The sequence below is a fragment of the Melopsittacus undulatus genome, chromosome 11, assembly GCF_012275295.1.
Source record: "Melopsittacus undulatus isolate bMelUnd1 chromosome 11, bMelUnd1.mat.Z, whole genome shotgun sequence".
NCBI classification, from domain to species: domain Eukaryota; kingdom Metazoa; phylum Chordata; class Aves; order Psittaciformes; family Psittaculidae; genus Melopsittacus; species Melopsittacus undulatus.
Window position 1 is genome coordinate 7646999 of NC_047537.1, and position 6723 is coordinate 7653721.

Sequence of the window (6723 nt, forward strand, 5' to 3'; positions counted from 1 at the left end):
GCTTGTAGCTAAGTGCATAACTTTTTCTCCACACCTTATTAGTTCTTACTACTCCTACTTAGGGCATAACCCTTACAAGACATTATTAAACACCTTTTCTGCTGGACCTACCCTTTAATGAGCTGATTCTTTCTGACCTACATCTCCATGGAGCTCAGTTCACTCGGATGCAGTGTTCAAGCATGGTTGGTGGTATGTTATGTAGGGAGTTATGTAGGTAAACCCATGGGGTGGTGAGATGTGATGGATTAAGACAGGGGTCTGTGGAAGAAGCATTGTAGGACCTGGATGCTGAGATTCATTGTAAAAGGGAGTAGAAAGGAGGCTGGTTCTGCTGCTCCAACAAAGGACTGTAGGGTGTTAACAAAGTGCAATTGGGCTGTTTTGCGTATGAGCAGCTTTTACTGTTGGACTTACAGCGATGGTTGTCAAAGTGCTGCTTGTGAAGTCCCCACCGTGGCAAGCGAGTGCCAGAGCTTTAATGTTAATTGGACAGATTGTCTCTGGGTTTGAAGAGAACACTGTGATTAATGAAACAAGTGTTAAGGAGGCTGGAGGAAAGCAGCCCCTTCACCTTCCTTCTTGGGAGAGCAGACAAGCAGCAGCTGGCTGTGCCTGCCCTGAAGGTGTAGCTCAGTGAGGGCCCTCCTTAAGAGCAAGACCAGAAACAAGCTGCAGCGATGAATTCAAAGAACTCGCAGGCATGAAGGTGCTTCATGCTTCCAAGTGGAGGGAGGACATCCACAGGCTCTTCTGTGCTTTAATTCCTAGGCAAATCTTCCTAGGTTTATCAAATGTTGAGACTAGCAAACACAATCCCAGACCTTAAGTTTCTTCGGCTCCACATAGGTTTTCCATGGTCTCTTGTGCTGTGTTTTCGCACTGGTCTAGCATGGACACAGTTTGCCCTCCTAATTCAGAAGTGGCTTTTATGCTTATTCTGGCTGCTGGGCTCCATGTCTACACCACATAGCTGGCCAGAGGAATAAGCATAGTTTCTCCTTGGATATTAAAGCTGAAGGGGATAAGTGGCTTTATTAGTCTTTATTGCTGGTTTTCCTTATCCATGGACCCCTGATCTCTGCCTCCTAACCCTCTGGTGCTACCACCCTCCCTGAATTTCAGATCTTCTTCCTATGGATTTCTGAAGATGCTCATCACAGAACACAGAGCTTAAAACAGACAGGACCTTCACCCTCTGCCATACACCATTGCTTCCCATCTAGGCATACAGTCCCATTAACATACACAGGCTAAAATGTTTCCTCTTGGCTTCAGAGGGAAAGCACATGATTGTGCACAGGAGTATCCAGCTCTCCTTTCACTTCAGTTTCAAAACAACTTACCCTCTGCTGAAGGTGAAGGTTGGAGCGTTTGGTGTTTGAGCCCTATCAGAGTCTTCCTGCTTCCCCAGTGAATTCACTGGGGCATCTCTATGGAGCCATCCAGCCCCATTATACCAGCACTTAGTTCTTAATCTTCCTCTCCCTATAGTCAGCAGCAAAACTCCAGGCTGACTTCAAGAGGACAAAGTTCGGGCCTCAAATGTCTGTCTTGAGCAGTGAACTCAGAGTTCTCCCCCCTCTCATGATGTGCTTACTCTCCGAGGTCTCCGGTCATTACTCCCCTTGCTGCCTCATTACCAGAATGTGCCATTAAAGTTTCGCTCACTTGAAAATGATCTCTTATTATCTCTCCATGGAAATTGCCCCGGCAACAAGCTTCCTTCAATATCTATCAAGCCAAAGAAAGCCATTAGAGAAATTACAGTGAGCTGCATGGATGCTCACACCCCTTCCCTAACAGGTAGGCTCCCCTGGCACACCGCGTCCACACGCTGCTCTGGCTCCATCATGAGGCCATAGGAAGAGCAGCCAAGTGTCTGTCAAAGGCCCTGTGAGGATGGGGTGGAGAAGACGTGGAGTCCAAGTGGTACCATCTGAGGCAACACCATTACCCACAGCAAGGGTGATGGGCTGGGAGCCAGGTCCTCTGTACCCAGCACCACAGGTGTTGTTCAGTAGCCAAAGAATAGAGGAATGGCCCAGACTGTCTGGACAAAGGGGGGTAAAGGTTCACAAATAATCCTTTTTGGTTGCATTCACTTTGGAATGTCTCCCATGAAACGTCTGGAGAGTCTCCCCTCTTCATTCTTGATGTCCACAGCACTGTTTGTCTGGCTTCATTGCCCTAGGGCACCTTTCCAGTCTATGGATACAAGAGGTGTTTCAAGGGCATGATTCATTTCACCTGCTTTAGACATCAGCACAGGATGAATTACACCCCAGAGGTATCTGTTTCTCTTCCCTGCCTGCAGAAGACAAAATAGCTCAGTGCTGTAGGTATCTGTGCTGCCAGATGAAGCAAATTCTCAGTGTATCATTTCCAGAGGTACCGAAGCATTTGGTTTAGGGACCTTGAAAAAATCACTTACACCAAGTGATGACCTGCTTTCCAAAATGCACCCAAACCTGTGCAGAGGGAGGATGTGACATCTGCGTGTTTGACAGGGGAAACATCAGGCATCACTGGACTACTTGAGGTTGTATCTGATACTTGAAACGTTACCACGTCCTCTGCACACCAGGTCCCAGGTCCTCCTTTGCTCTGTACTCCCTCCCATTTCTCCAAATCGCAGTGAAAGCACATGGTTATTATTGTTGTTCCTATTCCTCTCTCAGCCTGTCTACCACCTCTGACAACAACCTAAGTGTAAAACACTCAAGGCATTTCCAGAGAAACAAACACAAAACAAACCGTGGGAGCAGGGCCCTGCTCTGCCCTTTTCTATCACCAAACTCTGCAGGTTGTATTTCTGCACCAAGGAGAAGGTTTGATTTGCTACTTACAGCCCTGGAAATGATGAAAGGAAAAAGAATAGGGGAAAATCTTCACTGCCTGACTGAGCTCTGGCTTCAGGAGGGTTTTTAGATCAGGAACTGCCATCTCCTTGCCCAGCACTGGAAAGCAAAGTGCAATGCATCTCCACTACCTGGGTTACATCTTGCCGTTAGCTAAGACATCCTATAAGGGAAGATAGCAAGAGGTTATCCTCCAGGCTGGAGACAGGAGCACTGAGTTGAAGTGATCGTTATGCTAGAAGCATAGATTGATCCCCAAGGGTGTTGCATGCTGGATATCTGTTTTCCTCCTCTTGGTGGTGCAGTTCCTTCCCATGCTGCACAGCCCTCTGTGGTGTGTGTATTCTCCTATCTCTTTACACATCTCTCTATCATGAAGGATATCATGCCTCCCCTGAAATGACTAAGGATTCCTTGCTCCTATTTACAACTTTAGGCCACTGGGCCCCATATAAAACAAGGGCTGATGCTTACTTGTAGGAGTAACCTGCTCCAGGGAGATCTTCTGTATCATGCCTGCTGTTTTGCTGGCTCTTGTCCTGACTCCATTGTCATCTGTGCTGGGCATTTACTCTGGTACCCACCTACAACAAATCTCATCTCGGTGGTTTCCCTCTGTAAAGGTGATCTTGCACATATCCCAGTCAAAGTCGTTCTTCACTGATTAAATCACATTACATCATCAAAGTTATGTTAGCAAAGGGGCTTTCAAATGTTCCTCCAGGCGTGAAGCTATTGAGTAGTCACAGTCCAGTCTGTGGCTTCAGCGAACAGAAAGAAACTTGATCTTTGGGAATTGGAGTTGGAATTTCTCCATTAGGTAAGGAGCCACTGCCCATGTCTCCCAGCTGTTGAAGAAAAGATTTGACCTGATTTAGCCTTGATATACTTAGACTGCAGCACAGGATGTTCTGGGTCATTTCCCACTGGGGAAGATGTCAATGCTTAATTAAGATTGAAAAATGGAAGGGAAACAAAGGCGACCGAAAGCCTAAATGGGGTTTGTCTATCACTACTCCATGTGGCCACAGTTCTCAGAAGGTATTTAGCCTGGGGAAGAACCCTGCAGAGGAATGTTAATGGCAGGAGTATTTTAGAGTTATAGGAGTGATTGTGAAAAAGGAATTTATTGCTCTTCTTGCCTTAGAATATAAAAACTCTGGTCTTATTCCATTAGATTAATGGTTAGGCAAATTTAATACATGTTAAAAAAACCGCCACCACCACATCTGATGGGCTGTGTAGTCAGTTTGTGCAATTCACTACTGCAGGAGGTCAGAGAGGGATATGCTGGAGTTGGAGTTAAAAAAGAGCTCTGTAATTTTACAGCCATTAAGAGCATGTCATTATACCTGCGAATGGGGGGAATGGAAATCTCCAACTTCAGAATGCAGAGAAAGAATAGCCTTAGGAAAGAAATTTCCCCATCTTCTCCCATCACCTTTTACACTTACTTGGGAATTGTATTAGGTTGGGTTATTGCCATTACCCCTAGAATTGCCTGCTGGCAGCCATCACAATATATACAGGTGTTCGCTGGTGCAGTGAGGCACATCAATGAACATGGTCCTGCTTAGTTTACTGAGCAGCACTGTGTTTCCTTGCTGAGAGAGCCCACTTATTGGGTTAAAGAAGTACTCGCTGCCTTCACTCTGACATGCACCAGCCACACCATTCCCACAAGCAGATATCCCCATCTCTGGTGGGTCTGGTGCAGCAGACAAGGAGAACAGCAGTTTTGGTGGCACTTGGTGGTCCCTCTTCCAGTAAAAACTCTTCTGTAGTTGATATCTCAAAGGATGGGCCTCATAAGTTGTGAGGAAGGAGATGTGTTCAGCATGGCTCTTTCCCCATGGGAAATGAATTACACACAAGGCAATAACAAGTGGAGGGAACTATGTTGCCATGGAGGCATCAGGAGCAGTCAGATACCTCCATGCACATTATTTCCCCCTCTAGATTTCCACAGATCCATGAGATCAGATGGGCTGGGAAATCTGGAGCAACTTTCACACTTTCCCTTCTCCCAGGGAGCACGTGGCATTTGATTCCCAGTGTCATGCCCTTAAAGTCTACACAAATAGCTCCTTATGTTGAGGTGAGGAAGGCTGTCACAAAGGGGCATCCTGCATCCAGGAAGGATGTCATGGATGTAACAAGCACATTGTGAAGAAATGGGATGCTTACTTGGGTGATGTATCTTTAGCTTCCTTAGTGCATGGCTTACCTGCACCCTCTTCCCCAGCAGTTAAATGGAGACAGTTGTTTGTCACATTCCTAAGAATTAGCTACATGAGGGAATTCAGTGCCTTTCTTACCTACCTTTACCATCAAAACTTGAATTAATCTGGATTTAAATGGGAATTATTTTCTATGTTGTGTGAGGATCTGGGGAATAGATTCATGATTTAGTTAGATTCTAATTTGATGGAGAATTAAAGCCTCATAAATAAAGCACAGCATTTATTCAGCATGTTTGAAGACTTCCTTCCTATAACTCTAATACAATCCCTTTTCCTTTTACAAGCAAAACACACAATATTTATATGCCATCAGCACACAAAACTCATGGCCCAAGTGCTCAGCTGGTGCAAACTGGCACGGACTAGTGGCTGGCAACGCATATTCATCCACTGCTACTGCACAAAGAGGTGTTGGAGCTGACCTTGCTTTGCTCTCACACATCTCTCTAATATCGTTCCCAACTTGTGCAATCACACTTGCATCTCCCTTCCCTTGTCTCCATGTGGAAGCCTTTGCCAGTATGCTGGATGTGGGAAACAGGACTCACAGGATGGAAATAGTGCAGTGAGAGCTATTTCCTCCTCTGCTTGGCTGAAAACTTGCTGTGCCACCCTGCTGCCTATATCCATGAGGAAACACAGTTGGATGCTATATAGAGGAAAGCATTTCCTGGGCTTAGGTGAGAGATTAGCCTTCAAGCCATCAAAAAGGCCTTAGGCAGGAGCAGCCAGCTCAGAACATGAACCTACATGTATTTTAGCCAGCCCCATGGCTCAAACTTCCCTTCTTGCTTCCCTGGCTTTCCTGGCTCCACTGAGATTCCAAGAGGAACACACACCTCTCTGCTCCATGTGCTCCTGCTGCCAGCAGCTGGACTCTTCCACCAGCATCCCGGGGTCCAAATGGCCTTTCTCCAGCTCAACTAATCTGTCACTGCTGAAGCTGTCAGCTGGCACACAATGTATGTGCACGAGCTCGGAGGTGGGCAGGCAGGAATGGCACAGACCCAGGATTTACAATGCACGCAGCCAGGGCAGGGGAGGGAAAAGCTGCAAATGTGATGCTTTCTCTCTCCATTTAGAGCCGGCTCCCCAGCCCATCACAGCGGGATGGGGCTTTAGGAGAAGCTTTTGCTGATATCGAATAAATCCCAGATTTTCCCTGTCTCCACACAAAATCCCTCTGCCCCCTGAGCAACCTGCATGGCCAGCACTTGCCAGGGAACTAAAAGCAGGGAGCCTGGGGCAAAGCCAGTGTTTCATGAGTGTATCTCCTGCTGTTCAGGTTGATCTGGATAGTGTTTTCTCCCACCTCCCAGTGCCGGCTGCCTGGGCCACAGTCACAGGGTCCCCTTGTCACATTGATCCTGTGTTGTAAACCCACGAGCTGTGGGTGTGTGCACCCTGGAGTCCCCAGCTAAACCCCATCTGCAGAGGAGCTGCAAGACAGGACCCTGTGTGGCAGGAGCCCAAGTTGGCCCCACTTCAGCTGGAGAGCATCTGCCAGTGACAAGCCATGTTAAGGCTGTGCTTCACAGCTTGTGAATGCCTGTCAGTGCCTGGGTGTCTCTGGACCTTACATAGCAACCAACACCCTGCTCAGACCTCCTGGTTAAACA